The 11,735-nt window shown below is 44.0% G+C and overlaps 1 protein-coding gene across 1 annotated transcript in view; it reads right to left on the bottom strand.

Annotated features, from left to right (window-relative positions):
• Window positions 1–3,774, bottom strand: part of ARHGAP24 (Rho GTPase activating protein 24) — a 130,298-nt gene extending 126,524 nt beyond the window's left edge. Inside the window, exon 1 of the mRNA XM_088531624.1 lies at window positions 3,704–3,774. The gene's annotated coding sequence lies outside the window, so the exon portion shown is untranslated. The remainder of the gene's footprint in view (window positions 1–3,703) is intronic.
• Between the last annotated feature and the right edge of the window lie 7,961 nt (window positions 3,775–11,735).

The raw sequence follows: 11,735 nt of genomic DNA on the forward strand, positions 1-11,735 counted from the left end.
ACAGCGTCACTCAAACAAGAAGGCCATCTTGAAAGCCACCCTTAGCCACATATTGCTTCTCACAGAGGATGTGGTAGCTCAGCAAGGCACAAGGAACAGCAAGACTACTTAGGGAAAAGCCAAAATGTTCCTGTTGAGCACTCAGTCTAGTCATGCTGTGAAGGATGAACTGGAAGGCTCCCTTGCTGTTAGCAGAACACTCTAGCTCCCTGTGAAACAAAAAAGCTCCAGCTTTTCCCTGTAGCCAACATATTTTGGCACAGAGTATACAAGTCCTGCAAAAAGCATGTTTGCTTCTCAAATAAAGATCTGCAGGGAGCTTGTCCCCTTTTCAGTGCTTGTCTACCTCCTGGACTGCAGAAGAAATATGCTCTTTTCCTCTGTTTTACCTTTCATGTAACACTTTTGGTGGCTGTTCCATTTGGCAGGCCAACAGTATCGGCCCACTTAAATTAAGCTGCTGTAAAAGCACAGGCAAAGGTGGGATAAAAAGACAAGAATAAAACATTCCTTTAGAATTAACAGGGAAGATATCAGCCACCTTCTTCACAAAGGGGCTACTATCCATAATTGCAATTTACATAGTAGCACAAGACTCAACAAGGCCATGAAAGGTGTTTTGTAACAAGAAAAAAATACATAAACATAACCAAGGAATTCAATTTGTGATGCTGAAGTTGCACTGAACCCTAAAGTACTACAGTAAGCAACTTCTGATGCTCAAAAAGCACTGAACTATCACTCTGCTCCTTCAAGGCCTTTGGCTTGGTTAAATGCCACATTTGGGCTAGGAAAACCACTCAACATGAGCTGAGACTGGCAGACAATAAAATGAACGCGAACCATCAGCAAGTCACAATTCAGAGCTGCAACTGGTCGAGCAGGTGGTTTTTAGTCTCAGAGGAATTACCTTATTTTGCAGTTTTGCCAATGACTTAGAAGAAAAACAGCATCAAAACTGAAAACACTGTACAGGTGACAGCAGTAGTGGGGAAGTGGTTACATATACAGAGAAGGGTGACTGGCAGCCAGCCGGCTGTGCCCCTATCTGGGCTTTCCAGCTCAGCCACAGCACAGGTTGTCACATGGTGACAATATCCAGAAGGACGTGGTGAGTATCCTTTTGCAGGAGGCACTTAGATCCCTATGCAAGCCAGCAACCACATTTCCAATATCTCCACAGGAATATTAGGAAGTAAATTGTGGTATAAAGGTCATCATGTCATTGACAGGACCTCAACTAGGGCATTGACTTCAGTCTTGGTGCTTACAAGTCCAGAAGCATGTTGGAAAACCAGGAATGGTTTCAAGATGGTTGGGATAAATGAACAACTGGAGACCATAAACTGAGTCTTCTGGCTTTATAAAGAAGAGGCAAAGAATGAGACAGTAACTCCAGAGGGAGCAGACATCTGCATAGTAAAGGCTGCAAATATCTAATGGGAATCAAAGCTAACAGAGCAGTAGCTAAGGACAGCCACATTCAACAAGCAAAACATATACTGAGAAAGTGATGGTAGTTACATGGGGAACAGCTCACTGACAACAGCGAGGAGAGGCTATCGACTGTCTTTCCGTGAGCCTCGCTTGAACACTTCTCTGCAGCTCAGCAGACTAGTCCCTTCAGCAGGCTCTAAGCAGTAGACATCTACTGTGCTACTGCAAGCTAAGAGCACTCACCTTTGAGACACCTGGTATTTTCATGCCCTTCTGGAGCACTACACAAGGAAACCACTTGTTCTGAGGTTCAGAAAGAAACAATATCTTCTCTTAAATACAATCAAGAATTCTATCAGAGAAATGCGAGGGTTTTAACCTTAACATTTTAATACAAGTGTGACTACTAACCACGTTTGCAGTCTTCCTCATAGAATGTAAGAGACCTGGAAATTCAATCTTCCTTGTCCTTTCAAATTTCTGTCATTCCAAAGACAGAAATGTGAAGTAACACAAGTTTCATGAAAAGCTGTGCGTGTCCTTAGAGCCCAGCAGTACTGGCCACCTGCCCAACCTGAGGTCTTCCATGATGCAGAATGCCAGCCAAGGTAACACACAAAATACTTTCCTTCCACTTCGTTGATTCTGTTGTTTTCTTTTCTGAAGCAAGGGCACACTTCCTTTTCTTCTTACCTGAAAGCTAGGATAGTTCATCCACCCATAGAAAAGTTTATATCAATTGCTAAAGCTAGGAGGATGCAAATCACTTTAGCTAATCACCATGAATTAACTCCCACTGTTTTTCTGGATTTATTTATAAGTTACATATCAAATCAAACAAGAGATGGAAAGGTCCTCAAAGCTGCCTGTGCTCTGCAGTTGGACAAATAACTTGCAAGGGACCTCTGCTCCAAATAGCTCTGAAAAGGCAGCCTTATCACGAGTGACTCATACTACACAGAAGGACTCTGAGCTGAGTCCTCTTCACTATTTCCTTGGCATTTATTTACTACAGGGTTTTTTGTGTGTAGGCACACCACTTACTCCAGTCTAGTCCGATTTAACTGCATAAAAGCAGGAAGGCAAAAAGTAAGAAGCGGCAGCAGGACAAAGCAACAGGCAGTAGACAAATAAGTTGAGACATCACGCAAAAAGGAAAAAAAAAGGAGTTATAAGAATACTTGCAGTTTGTGAGTCACTATCATGTGCCATAAAATGCCTTCTGTAGTATGAAAATCTGCATAGTAACAAAATCTGAGTTTCATATAACTCGGCACACCCGGATGCTGTCTTCCATAGGCGCAGAACGCTGGTTTTAGTAAGGAATGCTTTGTGCCCTGTCTTGATAAATCTCAGTCCCTTAATCCTTATTTTAAGGGGTATCCTTTGCCCAAGTGCGTAGGAAGGCGCACACACACCACTGCCTTACAGGTACAGGAAAATTCCACGAAAGAATTTACCCTCCTAAAGTCTTAATATCTGCAAATCTAGCAAGAGTTATTGCCTTCTCACAGCAATCACACTACTCAATATAGATGAACAGAATTCAGATTTATATCAGACTATTTCAGAAAAAAAATGAAATCACTGGAATTCAAGAATTAATTTTGTTCCTTACTTCTACAGGACAAGGGCTAACAGAGGACTACACAGCTGACATCCAATCATTCATTACATAACATTTTTAACATGAGAAAAGAACCACTTACTCCTCACCCCTTGAAACCCACCAACTGACAACATATATTCACTTTAAAAGAGAGAAAGATTCTGTAAAAACCCATAAAGGGAACCAAAATAACTACCTTAAAGCAATCCACTCAGTAGCTTTAAATCCACTCACGATTTCCTAATCCTTCGGTGATTACAATCAAAGTGCTTCCTGTGAAGTCTGTCCCATAGAGCCTGTTATTTCTGCACACCCCTCATTTGGGTAAGATGTTAAAAGAACCACCACAAATCCAAAGATCAGTATCAGCAGGCAGCCTGCAGACATCATAAAGGGCTTGTATTTGAACCAACAAGTGGTCAGATGACAGCCTGTTCTGCTTGTATCCCCAAAAGCAGTTAAAAAAGAGGCTGCTATGAGGTATTTAGCAGTGTTAAAAAATAATAGGGCTTAGCTAATTGCTTAGAGCTGCCTCCCTCAGGCAGACAAGAACAGCCGCAACACACAGCTGCTGCCACTGCTTCCTGGTCTGCAGTAATTTTGTCCTGCACACAACAGTTGTGTCACTGAAATCAAGAACAATTTAAAGCCACCTACCCTGTTTCCAGCTGCAGTGTCGTCCGGAGCCAGGAAAAGCTCCGATCCGTCCCAGATGAGCGGTCCTATCTTGCACAAATGGAGTTGAGATTCTCCCCCATCAACGGGATGGTTTACTAAGACCAATTTGGAAACTGTCGAGCTAAAACACACGGTCACTGCAGGGAGAAGTTTCTTTCACTCCTCCCTCTCTCGAACAGTGAAGTCATCTGTGCACACACATCCCCCAGGGACGGCGAGCACCACACAGGCGCCTCGCACGCTCGCCGAACGTCCTCCAGAAAGCCCAGCCGCGGCGCGAGGAGCAGCCTCCCAAGTTGGCTAGTGCCTGCATGCACAGGAATGCACGAACCTCCAGGGCGAGGGGCTGGAGCAGCCTCCCCGGGCCAGCCCTCCAGCACAGCCCCTTGTTTCAGGTTTCACAGCAGCTGGCAGCTCCCGAGCGCACTCGCATAGCCACTGCTGCACTGGGGAGGAATCCACCTCGTTTTGCAGGCACCTCTGGAAATCGCAGCGACAGCAGCATCCGTGTCCATGCCAGCAGACACTCCGTTAACTGTTTCACCACCCTGGCTGTTGCTGGAGTCCACACACTCACACAGCTTGCAGTGCAGACCATGCTGCACCCTACAAGTCCCTAAGTTGCCTGTTTGCACCTTGCAGACTGCACCCAGAGAAGCTTGATTGTGCCCTCCCTCAGGCAAAGGGGCTACTCCTGCTGCACACAGGCAACAGCAACCAACTGACACCAACTGTCACCCTGGAGTACCCGCTTGGATTTTGCCTGGCATTTCTCTATTCTATTAAGTACACTCTAACTACATGAGTCAGGGCCACTTTCTACAGTCTGCAACTTGCACAATTGCCCATTTGACAGAGAATGTCACTCTGCATGCGCCTCAAGAGGTCTCCTCTTGAAAAGGCCACGTGCCTTCGCTGAAGGCCCAGCTCTGACTCAGCCGCACAACAGAAGTTGTAATGGGAATCATGACAGAAGCCGGAGCCATCATTGGGTTTGGTTGTTGCTGTTCCCTGAATGACACGATTCTCTGTGTCCTGCTTTCAAGTGACTCGGGCTGCGCATGAGACTACTCTGCTCTTTTCCCTGTATTCACAAAGGGCCACAATCGATCTCAGGCGTCCCTCTTCCCCACCACCATTCCAATGGGACTTTGCTTGGGAAATCCTCCCACTCTGCACTCCTGTTGGACATAAGGTGACTGGCAATAGATCTCCTTGATTCTCATGCAAAGAACATTTCTCATGCTGCACTGCAACAAGGTCAGAAGATATACTACCTGCAACACTTAGAAGAGCACAACCTGCTACTTGCCAGCCCAAGCCAGGTTCTGCATGCTGTATGCACTGACATCAGGTCTGAACTCCAACAACTGCCTCTAACACTGAGGCGCAGCAGCACTCCGCCCTCACATCAGAACCCAAATGAAAGGGAACATTGAAGAAACTTCCCTCACCTTCCTACCTCATTTCAAGATAATGAGCCAGAAGAGACAGCTATGTCACCTGCTAAGCACAAGCTAAGCTCATGGTCCTGGGAAAAAAGCCACTTCAGATAAAACAAGGAAGATGCAGAGTAAAGCCCTTCCCCAGCAGCTCTCTTCCAAGCAGAGGAAACCAGAGAGACCCCAGCCCTGGGAACTACACCCTGCATGCCAACAAATGCATCTTCTCCCAACAGGCACCCAAGTCCCAAGAGTAACTCCAACTTGCCAAGACTAAGCTAGTTTATTTGGGGATATATAGTCACCTGGTAGCCGAGGAAGAGAAAGAGAATATCCATCAGTTTCAGAGGGGGAAGAAAAGAACTAAACACACATGCAGCAGGATACCCACGCAGGCCTTCATCTTGGTGGGCTGCCCAAGGCAGGCTCACCAGAATGACATACTAGAAAAAGCATTTCTAATAGGCTGGGAACAGGCCTGCTCTGATGAAGTGCCTATACATATGGGAACCTCTCTCCATACATCACTAAAATCAACAGTCAAGCAAAACTTAGCTCAGGCACTTCTGTAACTGGCATCTCCACTGCACTCTGCTTTCGCTCCATTTGAATGGCCATAAGCACACACAAGAGCTCTTGTTTAAATCATAGGAAATTACTGTTCTCTTAACAGCGAAGTTACCCCAGGGAAATTTCCAGCTACCAGGGAAAAAGGAGAGCAGCACAAGGCATTTAAGTGTGGAAAGAAGCAGGAAACAAACTGGAGGGCAGGCTGGAAGTGCTGGCTGCAGCCATGGGCACACGCAGACCTTCTGCTCAGGCCTTCAAGAGCTGCATACAGGTCTGGACATTAATCTAACAATAAAAACCCAATGTTAAGGCCTTCTGTGATCACATTTCCTTCTTTAATTACTTGGCTTATTGAGGCCTTTCAGTACTGTTGCTTCTCTCTGTGAGTTAGGCTTTGTTAATTCATACCTTGCCAATGCTGAGTTTCCAAGCGTTAAATGGATTCATATTTGGAGCTTAATGAACTGATTTTTAAGATATGCTGAAAACCATCAGCTTGAGTTACCCTTCCTAAATGAACATCCGTAGGCAGCTGCTCATTAGCTACAATAAGGAGAAGCCAGTAGGAAGCCATCTGTGACAGGCAAGGGCTCCTCAATCTCCAAGTAAACACCAAGGCAGGTTAGCAGAGTCTGTTTTGGAGCTGGCAGCCACCTGCCCAGCTCTCCATGCCAAGACATCTCCTGTCTACTTCCTTAGATCCAAAATCTGAACAGACTGAGAATCTAAGAGCCTCTGCAGGGCAGAAAGTCAGTAGTGGACCTTTTCCAACTGGAAAAAGATAATGCACTTGATCCAAAATGTCTAATGGGATAAAGCAGAAACACTCACGTGAGCATTTAAGCCAAGGGTAGCATGATATCTTCATTTTCAGACAGCTTGGCTTGTTCAATCTCAGCACATGTGTCATCACACAATTCTGAAGCTTGTTTGAGCTGCTCAGGCAAACTGGCTCCTCTGGCAGACATGGTCAATCAGGGGGGCACAGAACACAATTTAGCCCCCCAGCAGCTTGTTCACACAGGGCAGAAACCAGGCTCCAACACTGATAGTGAAGCCACCCAGTTCATGACACATTGTTTGCTGTCCTATATATCATGCTAGACAGGCATGTTCTGAGTCATGGAAATCAGTTCACCTTATGTACAATTCACCTCTAAAGGAAATCTTATCTCCCCAGTGCCTGCAACATTTTGGGAACCTAAGGCTTCTTCAACTACTGTTTGGTCTAAGCTTTCTGTGTAGTACCTCAGCACTGCTTCCTGAGGTCAGCCATTCTTACGGCTGTAAGTAAATAATCACAGAACCCTTAAGGTTGGAAGGGACCTCTAGAGATCATCTAGTCCAACCCCCTGCACACGCAGGGTCACCTAGAGCACGTGGCACAGGACTGCGTCCAAGCGGGTTTGAAGATCTCCAGAGAAGGAGACTCCACAACCTCTCTGGGCAGCCTGTTCCAGTGCTCTGTCACCCTCACTGTCAAGAAATTTTTCCTTAAGTTCCCAGGGAACTTTTGGTGCTTCAGTTTGTGGCCATTACCTCTAGTTCTGTCGGTGGCCACCACTGAAGAGAGGCCAGCACCATCCTCCTCACTGCCTCCCTTGAGGTACTTACAGACACTGATCAGGTCTCTTCTCAGTCTTCTCTTCTCCAGGCTGAACAGGCCCAGCTCAAGTCTTTCCTCATAGGGCAAGAATTCAAGAAAGGAATTCAAGGCTGGAGAACCCACCATGATATCTCAATGAATCTTTAGGTAAGAAATCACTAGTCTCCCCAGTAAGAAAAGAGCAAATCACACTTAATTCATGCATCACACTTAGACAAGTGACTTATATTTATTTTGATAAGGATCAAACTTGCCACATGTTTCACAAATACATCGTTCTGTTCATACCAACAGCTCTAGAGTAGACATATAACTGCTCAGAAATGGGGCCACAAGCTGACACATACAAAAGTGAAAAAAGAGGGAAGACGTTGCCTAGACATGCAGGTAACTTCTAACAATCACATATGATGCCTCGAGTGGGATCAGAAAGATTTGGACAACTTGTGCATCTTTAAATCATCTCCCTATTGAGCTGAGCAGCTAGACTTTGCTACATCTTGCAGAACCCACAGCCATCCAGCCATTTCCACTTCTGCTTCCCCAGCAAAATATTCCACTCCAGTCTTTAGATGCTTTCTCCATCTCCTTCCCTACAAGTTTTCCAGCCTCTACACTTGGCAACTGCCCTTCTGGTACAATCCTGAGTTGTACCTCATGATTCACTAATTGCAAGCTACATGTGTAGTTTTCAAGTCCACATAAGTGGGATTAATGTAGGACTCGGATGTTCATGTTGCACAACAAGTCAGATGACAGATACACTGTTTACTGACAACATCACTTCCCTTCTGTGCGAGTGTTCAGAGACATCTGATGTTTGCACTGGATGTCAAGAATTGAGAGAATCTCTGTGCCCAAACAATTTTATCTCGCCTGCTACTTCTGAGGTCAGACTGTTGAGTCTAGGGTTGTACTAAAAACACCAGGAATAACCAATAAGCTCATACCAGACAGATAAGAGGAAGCTTATTCACTTATGATCTGAAAAAAAAGGATCAATTTTAAGACATACTCCAAATTATACTATTCATTCCTTCACAGAACTCTGGAATTGTCAGTAGCCACAGAACAGCCTCAATAGAAACAGCGATGGCATATGCAGAAGTGTAAAACAAGGAGTAAAGTCAGATGCAAAGGCTTGAAAACCAATATTTCTGCATAAGCTCTCCCAAAACTACAAGGCTGGGCTCTTTTACAAGGCTGTTGCCAGCATCTTAGATTAGATCTGATTTTAAGCCATTTGGCTTTTGTTTCCTAAACATCTTTCAGTATTGCTGTAAGATTCATTTGGAATTGGCCTTACTAATATAAACATACTATCTTTTCCCAGAGAAAAAGCCAATTTAATTGGGACTGCAGGACAGGCAGAAGGGTAACAGATCTTGAGACCTGGGGTAAGCATGTGTACTCTTACAAGGCATTTCAAGAGGCAGGAAGGTAGAAAACAAGCAATAGCTTTCATATGAAGCCATCATAAAAACCTTGAATTACTAACAAAAGTTTAAGTTCCAACTGACAAATTGTGGATCCTGTTTGCAAAACACAGAAGTGCATAAAAACAACAGAAAGACAGGCATGTCTGCTGAACCTGAAATCGGCATGAAAATGCTTTTATGTCTGTCCCATAGAGAACACTAGCATGCGGAATGATTTTTTCCCTTTAGAGTAACAGCTACATTTTAACACCTCTATTCTACCATATGTTACCTAAAGCTACTTAATGGTCCATTTTACAGCTGCAGCAGCCTGAAGTTTGCCTTACAACAAAAAGCCTTGGTACAGAGTCTTTCTACAGTTCCTTTTACAGGGGCCACTATCAATACAGCTCAAAGAGCTTTGCTTTAAAAAAAAAAAAAAAAAAAAAAAACACCTTCCTCAGAATTAATAGAGCTCAAGCAGTAAAAAATTGCTACGTAAGGCTTAATATTTTAGCCAGTCAGAGAAGTTGCCCATTTATCATTCTGTGCGTCCAGCTATGAAGCTACACCAGGCTCCAAGCTCCAGAAGACAGGGCTTCTGCCTGCCTTCCTAACCCCAGCTCACCTCACCAGTGTGGCTAGCATGTTCTGCCTTTTTTCTTGGGAACACCTGAAGCAGAGGTTGCTCATTAGCAGCAAACACAAATCGTTTCCTTGCCAACAGCCCACACAGCAAGGACCACTGCCAGGGAATGCTGTATTCAAAAACAGGATGGTTTGGGTGCAGAACCTAACTCACAGCCTGCCACTTGGCTCTGATTGATTGCAGGAGCCTCCAGTCCACATTTCTTGCTCTCCAGGTCATAGACAACTCCAGACACCACAGGCCTTGAGCAAAAAAATCAAATTTGGGGTTGGTTCACAGAGATATCAAAGGAGAATTCAACAGATCTCCAGCTTCCTTAGTTTTAGTTTGTTCATAGGCAAAGTGATATTATCCACAATGATTTTGCTATGGATTTGAAAATGTTTGGTCTTTTCCTTAAAGGCTAAAATCTTGGAGACCTGCCATGGTAGTTATGCCTTCAATTAAAATATGCATATAGTAAACACTTAAAAATGCAAATTTCCAAGTCTCCCAAAAGCAGAAGACCAATGAAAATAACTTCATCACTTCAGGCACTATCACACACTATACCTATACCACCAAAAAGCTTCATATTTTATTTCCTGAAACATACAACAGGTATGCAAAAAGAAGGCCTCCAGCAGAAGGAAAGCACAAGTGTCTGGATTTCTTTTGCCACTCTAAATTTGATTGCATGTGTAGATATAATTTAAATACCGCAGTTATGTTCCTGCTAACTGGTGTTTAATCCTATCATCTTCCCTCACCATCCTACGCAAAAACTCTGAACAGTTCCACTTTCATACACAACACAGGCCAAAGAAGGAAAAAAAGTAAAGGCATGAGGCCTTCAAATATCCCACCACAGGCCCAGTGAGCTTCTCAAGCAACTTAGAAGCCAAGCCATGTTCTCAGACATGGAGAGGAAACAGACCACGTGATATCACTGCTAAATAGGTTGAATGGAAAGAGAAACAGATAAAATATGAAGTTGCAATAAGCTTATAAAGAAAAAGCAGCACCTCAGACAACCCAATTGCAAGCCACAAATACATCAGACATGATAAAATCGTTAACATAATTATGTTGACAGGTAAAGAACTCCAAAACACAATTAAGTAAAAGTGTTAGGTGTTTATTTCAGTCTTCTGAGCTTGTGCTCACTGGCTTCTCAATCCTGTGGAAAGGCGAGCAACATTCCTCTGCATTCAACAGAAAACAAACTGTGCTCGTGATGGATAAGGTGGCTCAGTGGAGCTGCATTACACATTCATCTATGCTCAGGCCAGCACTTCTAGAGAGAGGAAAAAAATATCAAGTGATGGTCAGGGTGATACAACCAAAATATGGGTAGAAAAGCTACTATAACTCACTGCTGTAAAAATCCAAATTTCTGCTTCTTTAGGCCCACCATTCTACTAGCCTCACTTCCTGAAAGCCCTTCAGCATTTCTGCCTGAAGAAATTGAATACAATTTATTGGTTTAATTAAGAGAACCAGCACAGAGATGGACTTAAGCCAAAACCCATGCCTACCACTCAAGTACACTGCAGAAGTAACTGCAGCCTACAACCTTAGTATTTCCTACTGGGCTATCCACAAAAGCAGACAGAGCAAACTTCAAGATTTTAATAAGTCCCAACTCCAATGGAGCTTAAATTAAAGTGACCCTTCCACAGCCTCAAGCACATTTCCACAGTTAGCCGAGTATTTCTGAACCTGTAAAAGAATTTTGTTCCATACCCTTAATAAAAGTCAGCTGTTCATCCAATCTAGATAGGACACTGCTACTTAATGTTCAGCAGCCAAACATGAACATGTTCAAGAATGACCCAGGACATGTACACGGTGAGTGTCCCATTTTTGTGACTAAGCACTGAAGGCATCACTGAGAACACACACACTTGTGACGGCTAAAGCCTGAGGTACTGAAGAACTGCATGGGAGTTTCCCTCACTAATGCAAGCCTAAACAGGTTGCGTCAAGGTGCCCATAATAGCTATTTCCCAGAGCCACCAATGGCACAAATTTAAAAAGCACTTAAATTCTATCATGTAGGAAAGTCCAAGTGACAGTTCACTTCAGCAAATAGCCATGTGTGTCACTCAGGTTGATCTCAGATCCTCTTCTTTTAATATCTCTGTACAGTTGCAAACATCTGCCTCACACATAGGAATTTCTCCATCCTCCAACATTTACACTACTTAACCACTGCTTTTAGTCTTAGCTTCACCACAAGGTATCAATTAGATGTAACTGGATCACCTCCTCCAGTTTATATTGCCAGAAGTGAACCAAGTGAAGCAGAACTCCGCAGTTGGATAGTATGGAGTGCAGATGACTG

The sequence above is a fragment of the Tinamus guttatus genome, unplaced genomic scaffold (assembly GCF_059628265.1).
Source record: "Tinamus guttatus ecotype Peru unplaced genomic scaffold, ASM5962826v1 Tinamus_guttatus_pri_ptg000423l, whole genome shotgun sequence".
NCBI lineage: Eukaryota > Metazoa > Chordata > Aves > Tinamiformes > Tinamidae > Tinamus > Tinamus guttatus.